The sequence below is a fragment of the Triticum aestivum genome, chromosome 7B (genome assembly GCF_018294505.1).
Source record: "Triticum aestivum cultivar Chinese Spring chromosome 7B, IWGSC CS RefSeq v2.1, whole genome shotgun sequence".
In the NCBI taxonomy this organism is placed as follows: Eukaryota; Viridiplantae; Streptophyta; class Magnoliopsida; order Poales; family Poaceae; genus Triticum; species Triticum aestivum.
Window position 1 is genome coordinate 738,173,141 of NC_057813.1, and position 13,244 is coordinate 738,186,384.

Consider the following 13,244-nt stretch of genomic DNA (forward strand, 5'->3'; position numbering starts at 1 on the left):
TTCTTCTCCCTTCACACGTGGCTGGCTGGCGCGGGGCAGCCGCCTTGGGTGTATGCGTGGCGGCGCGACGACCGCGGTCGTCCCGGTGACGGTGGCGGCTGTTGGTGGCGCGTGGAGGGCTGTTTGGGTCGGCGGAGGGTGCCTGCGCAGGGTGGGCGGCGTCGGGGTTGGGGTGGTCCGATCCAGATCTGGCGGGCTGCTCCTCCGGCCGGCTGTTCTCACGGGCGGCTCGGGCTGAGGCGCGTGGTCTGGTCATCTCCGGCGGTCCATGGGTGCTGGAGGTGGCCGGAGCGGGGGTGTGCTATGGTGGGGTGGCCGGCAGCGTCTGCTGATGGGCCGGCCTCTTCCAGTGGTGCAGGTCGGTACGGAGGCGCGGGGGTCCCACTCGGGGTCCCGGCGTGGACGTGGCCTGCCACGGCGTGGAGGTGGCTCATGGTGGTGGTTTGGCTCGTTCAAGGCGGCGGCTGGAAATCTCCGTTGTCGGCCCGTCGGTGTGCGGCTTGTGCCGACCTTCGATCCTTCTTTTCGGTCATTCGTCTGCTACCTTCGTCGATGGTTGGCCCTCCCCCAGCTGCGGTCCATCACTCATCTCGCACCAGGCAGCAGGACCGGGCTCGTCTCGCGCCCGGCAGCAGGACTGACCTTGTCTCGCGCCCGTCAGCAGGACCGAGCTCGTCTCGCGCCCGACAGCAGGACCGAGCTCGTCTCGCGCCTGGTGCCGTAGGACGGGGCGATGGAGGCTAGTTTTGGCCGGCCTATTGGGTCTCGGCACTGGGGGCAGCCCAGGGGTGCGAAAGGCGGGTCCTTTCCGCTCGTGTCTTTGGTTGGGGTAGCGGCGGATCTCGGGTGAGATGGTGTCAAGGTCTTGGATGTTGGGGCGGCAGCCCTGGTGGTGGGTTCGCGAGGCTCATGGGCAAAGCCCGTGGCTTGGTGCTGCCCGGTTGCAACAGCCGTGTGGGCGGCGTAGTAACCGGGGTGTGGCGCTCGGTGGTGGTGATTGGTGGCCGGGGTGAAAACCCGCTCTATCCTCGGACGGACCGGCGGCGGCGAAGCTCATTCCCTTCTTGAAGGCATCGTCGCGGCTCTCATTGCTTCTCATGTTGCTCCAAGGGAAACTCTGATCCTCAGATCGGGCGGTGGTGGCGCTCCGGTGTCGTCCCCTTCCTGAAGGCGCCGCCTTGGAGCCCACGGTTCGTCATATGCGGCTTCACCTCTTCGCATAGTGCTAGGGTTGGTGTTGCTGTGCTCAGCGCCTACGTATTATGCCTTGGGTGTGTGTGTGTGCGTCTGTTGTGAGGGTGTGTGTTTGTACCGGGTGCTATTGATCATTGCTTTATATATAAAGTGGGGCGAAAGCCTTTTTCAGTAGATAACACGAATCCTTGGCATCCTGATCATGTCATCACATGAAGCTTTCAAGGTGCAATGAAATCATGATCCGAGTATCAGGGACAAGCATACCAAGAATTAAACGATGGTAGCACGTACAGAAGCACAACAGGAATCATGACCAAAAACATGTTACTCGACTTCGATGTCAGGTAACAGGAGCATCAAAATCTTGGTCTTACAGGGATATCATGATCTGCAATCCGCGTCTTCCAATAAGGACTGCATTAGTAGCAACTGAGATTAGAACATTGTTGTAATCATCTCTTATATCTGAATTAGATTATAGGATACCCGTCCCGTAAACAAAATATCTTGTTCTCTTATCCAGAAATAATGTTCAGATACACTATCTTAACAATCAGCTTCAAATGTGCAAAACAATTTTAATAAATGCAGCTTTAGTAGATAAAAGAAATTCAAAAAAGTCTGAAGACATTTCAACTTATTTCTTAACAACACAAACAACTGGCGCAAACTACCTTTTTAATACTCTTTCTTGAATGTACAAAAAATATAAAATAAAAGCTAGAGCAAAAATAACATTCCTGAAACTTTGAACCAGGAAGAGTTCCATCCAGAAAACAATCGAGGAATGGAAAATCTGTAGCTTACACACTTTTGTGTTTTAATAAACTCTAGTTGGTGAGTATTATCTAGAATGCTAAGGGCACACTGAAATCATAATAATAAATGCTAGAGATAGATAATCACCACCATAATAGAATTTTATTAGAATATGTAGCAATGTATCTTGTGATTCCTTTTTTCCATCAACCTGGCTAAATTTGGATATACAAATGATTACCATATGCCATGACGTTATACTTATCAACTTAGTATGAACAACCATATACCTTGACAAAGTTCAGATGCCAAATCATTTCAGCGGCCTTGGTGACCAAATTGCAGGAGAACACATTGTGCAGAACCCTATGAAACATCCAGAGGAGGTCGTAGCTAGCTCCAAAATGACTATTATTCCTCCATCCTCCTCCAGCTTCACCACCAATGCTCAGCTCTCTTCACCCATCTTCACAGAAAGGATGGTTGCAGTAAATAGTGAGAAAGGGTAAGTTGTATTTTTTTTCTTAGTTGATTATGGAAAAATAAATAAGCTCGAGTTGTACGTCCATCAATCAAAAATAAAAGGCATAGAAGAAAGAAGCAGTAAAAGGGAAAGAGAGGAAGTAAGCGGGCACCTGGAGCGATGCCAGCAATCCGAGAAGGAGAGAGTAGTGAGCGTTTGTTTTCGTGCTTGGGAGCTTCCATGTGGCCTGATGTTGTGCGGGGCGGGCACGCCTGATTCCCCTTCCTTGCCTTCTACCTCCGCACGCGCAATCTCGACTTGTTGGTCAAACCGCACGTGGGAGCCAGCGCATGGCGCCCCTCGGCGTGTAGGGCGGTGATGCTCCCCTGCGGCACGCAGGTCGACCTTGACCACTGCCGACTGCAGTAGGGCCGACACGAACTCAAAGCGGCGGCTTTGAGAGAAGGTGGGTGCGAACTCTTCCTCTTTCTTTCATTCCAGATTCCATTCTATTCCTTGACAGAAGTGCGTGACGTTTTAGATAGTGTTGCTGTTGCGTTCGTGCCTCTTAAGGTTTTTTTTGCTCCGTCTTCTTTCATCTTGGCATGTTCCTTCTACTTGAACAGACCCCACTTTTAGAGTTGGCTTCACACTCACACCTTCAAAGGAAGATCGGAAAATGGCCTGAGTGAGTCAATGTTCTCGCTACTAAAAAAATTGGAAAACTTTATTCCTTTGCTAGAGACCTTCAATTTAATTTATTCACCAGAATATCGCCTTGTGGTGAAGCTTTGTTTTTATTCACGGGACAAAAAGTAAGGCAACAAACTCTTTTTATTGCCTTCCAAATTTCAGGAATAAATTATGGATAAATTTGAACATTGCTCTAGCTTAGAATCGAAATACTACAAAAATATAGAAAAAAACTTTGTGCTATGAACAAATGTGTCTTTACGAATATGGCCTGTCTTTACGAATATGCAAAGCAGCACCATACTTTCTGCAATGGGGAAACCATACTCTCTCTCTAGTGGAAATATGTGCAAATGAGTTCCAATGATACAGTGGGGAAACCTAATGGACATACCAATTTTTTCCAGGGAAGCCAATGTACACATTTAGGCTATGCATTCCTTTCATATATCTTCTCCTGACTGATTGTCCATCATTTTGAATCTCCAGGGAAGCCAATCTCCTGACTGATTGTATATTGCAGTCTGATTCTTCCAAAAGTAATAATAAAGAAGAGCATATTCTAATTTATTCATGGATTAAACACATATAGTGAATTCTCTATCATGAGACGGCGGGGAGAAAATTAATTTTATTCCAAGATGTCTGATGTTATGCCATATCGACATGCATCAAAACTTCAAAAGGCTCTACGAATCGCACCCAAATTATAACAGTTGCGTGATGAATTTTATGTGCAAACCAATTTATCCGTATCTCAAAGACTGATTTTGACTGTACATTTTGGAACTTACCACAAATCGAGGTCGAATACGTGGCACCATCTGATCATCTCGAGGAACCATACATTCAACCTTCCTTGTAAACGATCATCCACCACATGCAGATCCACCCGATTCTTGTTATCTGACCATTCAGCCTGAACTCCTTCACAAAGTTTTCTCCCATCAGGATTATAATATTTGGATAAGTATGCTTGAAGCACTTCCTGCTAGTGGAAGTACTATTGATTTGAAACAACCCAATAAGCCGTTGCCAACAAATATCTGACTCTAGTACATTTTTACTTACTTTGCAACATCGGTTGTTATGAATGATAGAATTTTGTGGTAGAAACTAAGCACGTCCCTTGGGTTCGGCTCATCAAGCTTCAATCCAGCTTGCCTAGGGAACTTATCTCCCATATCACCTTTAACTATGTTCTTGACTGTATCTACTTGCAACTTCAGGATCTTCGCATGCGACCTGATACAATCCTTGAACACCTACGTCGTACTCCATTCTGTGAAGCTATGCCATCGCTGGCTGCATGAACACCAGGACCAAACCGTCTTGGAGAAATTCTTGCACTTCCAATCGTACAAAAAAACATATTTGGACAATAATCTGACCTGCTTGTCCTGAAGCATTGCCACTCGCATGTTCTGGTGGCTCCGTAGTCACCTCATCACGCCCACGAGTACTCAGACCGTCACACTATTTAGATTCATCTTCAGAAAAAACATCTACTTCAGTAATGCAGAGCACATTCCAGTCTATAAACTACCACGTGTATAAAAAAGTCGCATCAACAGTTCTTTTCATCAATACGTGTGTACTGTGCTTGTACAGATTGTATAAACTTTTTACTGGCTATGTGAACATGCCATGGCTGACACGAGGCTGATTGGAGGTGGGTGTTAACACATTATTGGCTGCGTGAACATGCAATGGATGTATGAATTTGCAATGGCTGTATGAACTTGCAATGGCTGAATGAACATGCAATGGATGTATGAACTTCCAATACCTATATCCGCAATGACCTTGTCGGTGGCTCTTCAACGGGGATCGGCGCCGGCACAGGGGATGGGCGTGCGGCTCCTGAAGGGGATCGCCGTGCGGCTCCAGGGCGTGACCGGCGGCGTCTCCTGAAGCGGCGGCTGCTCTTCAACGGGGATCGGTGCCGGCTCAGGGGATGGGCGTGCGGCTCCTGAAGGGGATCGCCGTGCGGCTCCAGGGCGCGATCGGCGGCGTCTCCTGAAGCGGCAGCGGCGAAGGGATGGAAGGGTGGCGAAGGGTTGGATTGGCGGTGGCAAAGGGATGGATCTGGTGCGAAGGTGCGAAGGGATGGATGTTAGAGTAATCCCGTGTCCGTCTTGTATGTATGCGTGTCCATGTAGGATATTAAGCCTAGTCGGTTTGGATTTAGGTCTAGCCTGGTAGTATATATACGTGACCACCCCTGTAATCTGTATCAGAACAACCGATCAAGCAATAAAGGGAAAATCGATGCAAAAAAAAAGCAATAAAGGGAAAAGTCCAGGAGCGGCACGCCCCTGTGGCAATCAAATATACATATCGATCAGTTTTTTTGTGTCACTAGTTACGCATGTTTCCGTCGAGAGAGTCGCTGGCTATACATGTACATACGGCCAGAATCAATTAAGCTGCCTGCTAGCTTGCTTGCTAGCTGGTTGTACGTACGTAGTGCTCCTGGGTGATTTGATCTAGGGATCAAAAATCAACAATTGATATCAGAGCCTCGATGATCTACGATGACGGATAGCGACGCTGAGTCCTTCAAGTCCGACAACCGCGATTCCAAGGCGAACAAGTCCGGCGACGGCGGTTCCAGGGCGAACAAGAAGGGCGGCAAGTCAGTGACTAGTGATGGCGGAACAGGCGGTGCCAACGTGCAGGCGCATCGCAACATCCCCATCCAGTACCCGATGCTCACCGACGCCAACTACGGCGTGTGGGCGGTCAAGATGAAGATTATTCTCCGAACCCTTCGAGTGTGGGAGGCCATTGCGGACGACGACGTCGACGAGGAGTGCGACGAAGGTGCCATGGCCGCCATAGCCCAGTCTCTGCCAAATTCCGTACTGATGACATTGGCGGAGTTCGAGACAGCAAGAGAGGCGTGGAACACACTCAAAGAGATGAGGATCGGAGAAGATCGCGTCACCAAGGCTCGGGCACAAGTGCTGAAGCGCCAATTTCACAAGTTACAGATGGAGGAAACTGAATCGGTGAACGACTATGCCATGCGTCTGACTACTTTGGTGGGAGAAATCCGCGCACTTGGTGCAAAGCTCGACGAGACCGAGATTGTGGAGACGTTTTTTAGTTCGGTGACCGATAAATTCACGTACATCATCGGCACGCTCGAGCAGCTTTACGACATCGACGACATGACCATAACGGAGGCGATCGGACGCTTGCGGACATGGGAAGAGAATGCTCATGGTTGTCGGAAAGGCAAAGGAGGAGGTGATGACCAACTCATGTACTCGCGCGCAGATTGGGAGTCCCCAAGTAGCAAAGGAAGGCGCAACGTTGGCGAAGGCTCAAGCAACGCGAAGCGCGGCGGACAAACCAAAGAAGGCAAAGGAAAAGGCAAGCCACAAGGTCGTGGTAAGGCGGACCGATCTAAAGAGCGGAAGCCACAGAACTTGGATATGTCCGAGGTCAAGTGCTATAACTGCAACGAGATGGGTCACTTTGCGAAGGATTGTCCGGAGCCTAACAAGAGGGAGATCAAGGCAAATTTGGCGAAGCAGGAAGACGAACGTCCAGGTTTTCTGATTGCCGAAGTTTGTGATCTCGTGGAGCCTAACAAGCGGGAGGTCAAGGCAAATTTTGCGAAGCAAGAAGACGAACGTCCAGGTCTTCTGATGGCCAAAGTTTGTGATCTCGTCTAAACGGTGGTTGTGAAACCAAACCGGGAGGTGCTACTTCACGAGAAAAAAGTAACACCAAAGTTATCCGGAAGCCAGAACGTGTCGTGGTATCTAGACACGGGTGCCGGTAACCACATGACAGGGTGCAAGGAAAAGTTCCTCGAGCTAGAATATGATGTTCAAGGCTCGGTCAAGTTCGGTGATGGTTCAAATGTGGAGATATGCGGGCAAGGTTCTGTCCTCTTCGAGGGTCTCACAGGAGAACATCGCATACTCACCGGAGTGTACTACATCCCACAGCTTCGCAACAACATCATCTCTGTCGGGAAACTTGACGAGAATGGATGCAAGGTGTGATGACGATCTTCGACAACCTCCGAAATGTGCTAGCGCGTGTGAATCGCACACGGAACAGGCTCTATATCCTCAACCTTGATCAATCTCAACCGGAGTGTTGGCTCGCCAAGAGTGATGATGATTCATGGTTATGGCATGCTAGATTTGGACATGTTAACTTCTATGCCTTGAAGAAGATGTCGAAGATGGAGATGGTATATGGGATGCCGTTTATCGACCATGTTGATCGAGTATGTGACGGGTGCTTGGTTGGAAAACAACACCGCAGGCCGTTCCCTGCTCAGTCTACCTATCATGCAAGTGATGCACTCGAACTGCTCCATGGTGATCTATGTGGCCCTATCACCCCAACAACTCACGGAGGAAAGAAGTACTTCTTCCTTGTGGTAGATGACTACTCGAGATACATGTGGGTCATTCTCCTACGATCTAAAGATGAGGCGTTTGAAGCGTTCAAGAAGCTGAAGGCTGCAACGGAGATGGAACACAAGCTGAAGGTTCGCGCTCTACGGACAGATCGCGGCGGAGAGTTTACGTCAAACGAGTTCAACGACTATTGCGAGAAGATTGGCATAAAAAGGTTCCTCACGGCACCTTATACGCCACAGCAGAACGGTGTTGTTGAAAGGCGCAATCGAACCGTCGTTGACATGGCGAGAAGTTTACTCAAGAGCAAGAACTTGCCGGGGACATTTTGGGGAGAAGTTGTCTCGACAGTGGTCTATCTGCTCAATCGGGCTCCAACGAAGGCGGTGATCGGCAAGACTCCGTATGAAGCAATTTACGGACGTAAGCCGAATGTGTCTCATCTACGGACGTCCGGGTGCGTGGCGCATGTGAAGATGGCGGAGCCGCATCTCTCAAAGCTTGCCGATCGTAGCACCAAGATGGTGTTCATCGGATATGAGAGGAGTTCCGGCACCAAGGCATACCGCTTCTACGATCCACGAACCAAGCGTCTACGGATTTCACGTGATGTCGTGTTTGAAGAAAACCAAGCATGAAATTGGAGCGCAGCAGCCGACGATGCTCCAAACGGTAATATATTCACAGTTGAATTTCTAGCTGATGATGATGCAGGGGAAGACATCCAGGTGGTTGGCAAGACGCACAACCAAGGTGACCGCAATGGCAGTGATCACCATGGTGCAGACACCGATGACGACGCGCATGGGTCGCAAGGTGATAGCGACAATGACGCGCACGACACAGGCGGAGATCTCGACAATAAGGCGCATAGTGATGATGACAATCAAGATGATGGTCACGATCACGACGACTACGCCAACGACCCGGCATCTACCACGCTCGAGACTCAACCGTCTTCCTCAAGTGCATCGACGCCGACACAATTTGTGTTGCCTCCTTCGCAAGCCACGACGGATTCTTCCGGGCCTCGTCGCTACAATCCCCTCAAGAAAGTCTACAAGTACGCAAAGCCAGTTACACTCGAGTACTCCGATTTGTGTTTACTCGGAGTTGAGGAGCCGGCGAACTTCGTAGAGACGAGCAAAAGTTCAAGTTGGATGCACGCCATGGATGAGGAGATGAAGGCGATCGAGAGCAATGGCACATGGACTTTGATAACTCGACCTCCGAACCAAAAGGCCATAGGTTTGAAGTGGGTTTACAAGTTGAAGAAGGACACGAAGGGTGCCATTGTGAAGCACAAGGCAAGACTCGTCACAAAGGGCTACGTACAATGTCAAGAAGTTGACTATGAGGAGGTGTTTGCACCGGTTGCTCGAATCGAGACGGTGAGAGTGCTCCTAGCTTTGGCAGCACAAGAGGATTGGAAGGTTCATCATATGGATGTTAAATCCGCTTTCCTCAACGGTGACCTGACAGAAGAAGTGTACGTGGAACAACCCCTCAGCTACGAGAAGAAAGGCGAAGAAGGAAAAGTTTACAAGCTCAAGAAGACACTTTACGGGAAGCAAGCGCCAAGAGCTTAGAACGCAAAGTTAGACCGAAGTTTGATCTCGCTCGGGTTCAAAGAATGTTCCCTCGACGATCCGAAAGAAAGTCTATCAAGCACCGAAGAACAGGTGAAGATTGAAGACGCCATCAAGAAGGAGCGTTGGCGTCAAGCTATGAATGAGCCGACGACAAGAAAGACGATCCCTGAAATGGTACAAGAAACGGCAAAAGCAATGCCGAGGATAAAGATTACGAGTAGCAGCAGCCGCATTTGGGATCCAGGTCGAGAAAGTAAGGACATCGTGATTAGGGCGTGAATGTTAGAGTAATCCCGTGTCCGTCTTGTATGTATGCGTGTCCATGTAGGATACTAAGCCTAGTCGGTTTGGGTTTAGGTCTAGCCTGATAGTATATATACGTGACTACCCCTGTAATCTGTATCAGAACAACCGATCAAGCAATAAAGGGAAAAGTCGATCAGTTTTTTTGTGCCGCTAGTTACGCAAGTTTCCGTCGAGAGAATCGCTGGCTATACACGTACATACGGCCAGAATCCATTAAGCTGCCTGCTAGCTTGCTTGCTAGCTGGTTGTACGTACGTAGTGCTCCTGGGTGATTTGATCTAGGGATCAAAAACCAATAATGGATAGCGGAGGCGAACGAGGGCAGGAGGTTCTCGCTCGAGGGCAGGAGACCTCGCTCGTACGTGCGTGCAATTCGATGTCGTTTTTTTGTCGCTGGTTTTTTGTCGTAGGTTGGTTCGATGGAGGTGGGAGTAAAAACCGTGGAGACTATTCACCAATTGCTGCATTAGAAGTAGAGATATACTATACATTTGTTCGCTGGAGATTCGTAGTACTCCTATACAACCGCATCTTTCCCTAGTTTGGTTGTTTTTGCCTTTTGCATAACACATCTCTCAACCCGAGTACAGATCTATGTTGGGATCAAACTTGGGGGCTTACAGCATCTCTAGCCGCGTCCCCAACACGGCCTCCACAGGCGATTTTTTTGCGCCGGCACCGAAAAAACGGCTCAGTCGCGTCCCAGGAACCCGTTTTTTGCTGGCTTGGGCCGAAATCAGCGCCGGCGGACCCAGACCAAACCCGGCGCGCTGGGGGGCGCCCGGGGGTGCCGGGGCGAGTAGTTTTGTCGCGAAAGAGCCACGGGTCCGCTTCGTCGACCTCATCGCCTCGGTTCCCGCGGGAATCAATGCCAAGGCTGCCGTGCTGCCGCCGCCGGTCAGCCTTGCCATTGATTCCTCCTCACGGGCGGCGCGTCACGGGGCGGCGCGGTGACGCATCTCCTCTCAAAACTCTAGTTCATCTCTTGTATCCAATCTTGTATCAAAACCACAAATTGGTACCTGTGGGTTGCCAGTAGTGTTGATTACTCCTTGTAGTTGATGCTAATTGGTTTACTTGGTGGAAGATCATATGTTCAGATTCTTTATGCATATTATTACTCCTCTGATTATGAACATGAATATGCTTTGTGAGTAGTTACGTTTGTTCCTGAGGACATGGGTGAAGTCTTGCTATTAGTAGTCATGTGAATTTGGTATTCGTTCGATATTTTAATGAGATATATGTTGTCTTTCCTCTAGTGGTGTTATGTGAACGTCAACTACATGAAACTTCACCATTAATTGGGCCTAGAGGAAGGCATAGGGAAGTAATAAGTACATGATGAGTTGCTAGAATGACAGAAGCTTAAACCCTAGTTTATGCGTTGCTTCGTTAGGGGTTGATATGGACCCATATGTTTAATGATGTGGTTAGGTTTACCTTAATACTCCTTTTTGTAGTTGCGGATGCTTGCAATAGGGGTTAATCATAAGTGAGATGCTTGTCCAAGTTAGGGCATTACCCAAGTACCGGTCCACCCACATATCAAATTATCAAAGTACTAAACGCGAATCTTACGAACGTGATGAAAACTAGCTTGACGATAATTCCCAATGTGTCCTCGGAAGCTCCTTCTTCATTATTAGAATTTGTCCAGGCTTATCCTTTGCTACATAAAGGATTGGGCCACCTTGCTGCATTTTATTTACTTCATTTACCTTTTGCTCGTTACTATTTATCTTATCACACAACTATCTATCACCTACTATTTCAGTGCTTGCAGAGAAAACCTTACTGAAAACCGCTTATCATTTCCTTTTGCTCCTCGTAGGGTTCGACACTCTTACTTATCGAAAGGACTACGATAGATCCCCTACACTTGTGGGTCACCAAGACTCTTTTCTGGCGCCGTTTCCGGGGAGTGTAGCGCTTTTGGTGAGTGGAACTTGGTAAGGAAACATTTATATAGTGTGCTGAAATTTTCTGTTACTTGTCACTATGGAAACTAATCCTTTGAGGGGCTTGTTTGGGGTATCTTCACCCCAGAAAAGCAAAGAGATACTCCTCAACCTACTGAACCTTATGAAAATATTCACTTTGAGATTCCTTCGGGTATAATAGAAAAACTGCTAGCTAATCCTTTTGCAGGAGACGAAACATTGCATCCCGACTTACACCTTATCTTTGTGGATGAAGTTTGTGGATTATTTAATCTTGCAGGTATCCCTGATAATGTTGTCAAAAGGAAGGTCTTCCCTTTATCTTTGAAGGGAGATGCAATGACATGGTATAGGCTATGTGATGATACGAGATTTTGGAATTATAAGCAACTGAAGTTGGAATTTCACCAGAAGTTCTATCCTATGCATCTTGTTCATCGTGATCGTAATTACATATATAATTTCTGGCCTCGCGAAGGAGAAAGCATCGCTCAAACTTGGGAGGGGGGGCTTAAGTCAATGTTATATTCATGCCCCAATCATGAGCTCTCTTGGGAAATGATTATTCAGAATTTTTATGCTCGGCTTTCTCTTGATAATGCAACCTGCTCGATACTTCCTGTGCTGGTTCCTATATGCTGAAGACTATCGACTTCAAATGGGACTTATTGGAAAGAATTAAACGCAACTCTGAAGATTGGGGTTTCGACGATGGTAAGGAGTCAGGTATGACACCTAAGTTCGATTGTGTTAAATCTTTTATGGATAGCGATGCTTTCCACAGATTTAGCTCTAAGTATGGACTTGACTCTGAGATAGTAGCTACTTTTTGTGAAACTTTTGCTACTCACGTTGATCTCCCTAAAGAGAAGTGGTTTAAATATAATCCCCCTGTTGAAGTGAAAGTAGTTGCACCTATTACAGTCGAAGAAAAGACTATTACATATAGTGATCCTATTATTCCTACTGCTTATGTCGAAAAACCTCCTCTTCCTGTTAGGATAAAAGATCATGTTAAAGCTTCGACTATTGTTCGTAAGAGTAATACTAGGACTTATACACCTCTTGAGCAAATTAATGTTGAACCTGGTATTGCTATGATTAAAGATCTCTTGGATGAGGACTTAGATGGGCATGTTATCTCTTTCTTGGGTGAAACTGCTAATATTGCTAGACCCGATACTAAGACACGTAGACCTGTTGTAGGCACGCCTGTTATTTCTATTAAAATAGGAGATCATCATTATCATGGCTTATGTGATATGGGTGCTAGTGCTAATGCGATACCTTATGATCTTTATAAAGAAATTATGCACGATATTGCACCTGTTGAATTAGAAGACATTGATGTTACTATTAAGCTTGCTAATAGGGACACCATTAAACCTATTGGGATTGTTAGAGATGTTGAAGTCTTTTGTGGGAAGATTAAATACCCTGCTGATTTTCTTGTTCTTGGTTCCCCACAAGATGATTTTTGTCCCATTATTTTTGGTAGACCCTTCTTGAATACTACTAGTGCTAAGATTAATTATGAAAAGAATATTGTCACTGTTGGCATAGATGGTATGTCTCCTGAGTTTAAGGGCCTGTTCAGAGACTCGCTAGCTTCTCCAAAACTTCTCGTATCCAGCTTCTAACCTGACTTCTCACTCCATGTAGAGTGCACCAAACTGTTCTGGAGCCTCGCTAGCTTCTCTGAGCGCCTGAGTGAGCTGGCAGCCCAGCTGGGGCGGTGAAGCCCAGGTTCTTGCCACCTTGGGCCGGCTGGAAGAAGCCCATTTTGGGCTCAAGTGCACACAGGCCAACAAAAAGAGAGAAATGAGTTGGGCCTGGTTCCTGGGGTGAATGGCTGGGCATATTGAGAGAACATTTCTGTAGTAAAGTAGTGTTCCAAATATTT

The 13,244-nt window shown here is 47.6% G+C and overlaps 1 long non-coding RNA gene across 2 annotated transcripts; it reads right to left on the reverse strand.

Moving 5' to 3' along the window:
* Positions 1-966: 966 nt before the first annotated feature.
* LOC123161583 (uncharacterized) lies at positions 967-5,257 on the reverse strand. 2 transcript variants are annotated; one of them, XR_006480744.1, is made up of 7 exons: positions 4,902-5,257; positions 4,504-4,602; positions 4,184-4,417; positions 3,907-4,039; positions 2,592-3,078; positions 2,247-2,422; positions 967-1,611 (listed from the first exon to the last, which is right to left on the reverse strand). It is a non-coding gene; the product is annotated as an uncharacterized lncRNA (long non-coding RNA). The 2 variants fall into 2 exon arrangements; XR_006480743.1 differs by having other exon boundaries at positions 3,507-4,039.
* Positions 5,258-13,244: the final 7,987 nt, after the last annotated feature.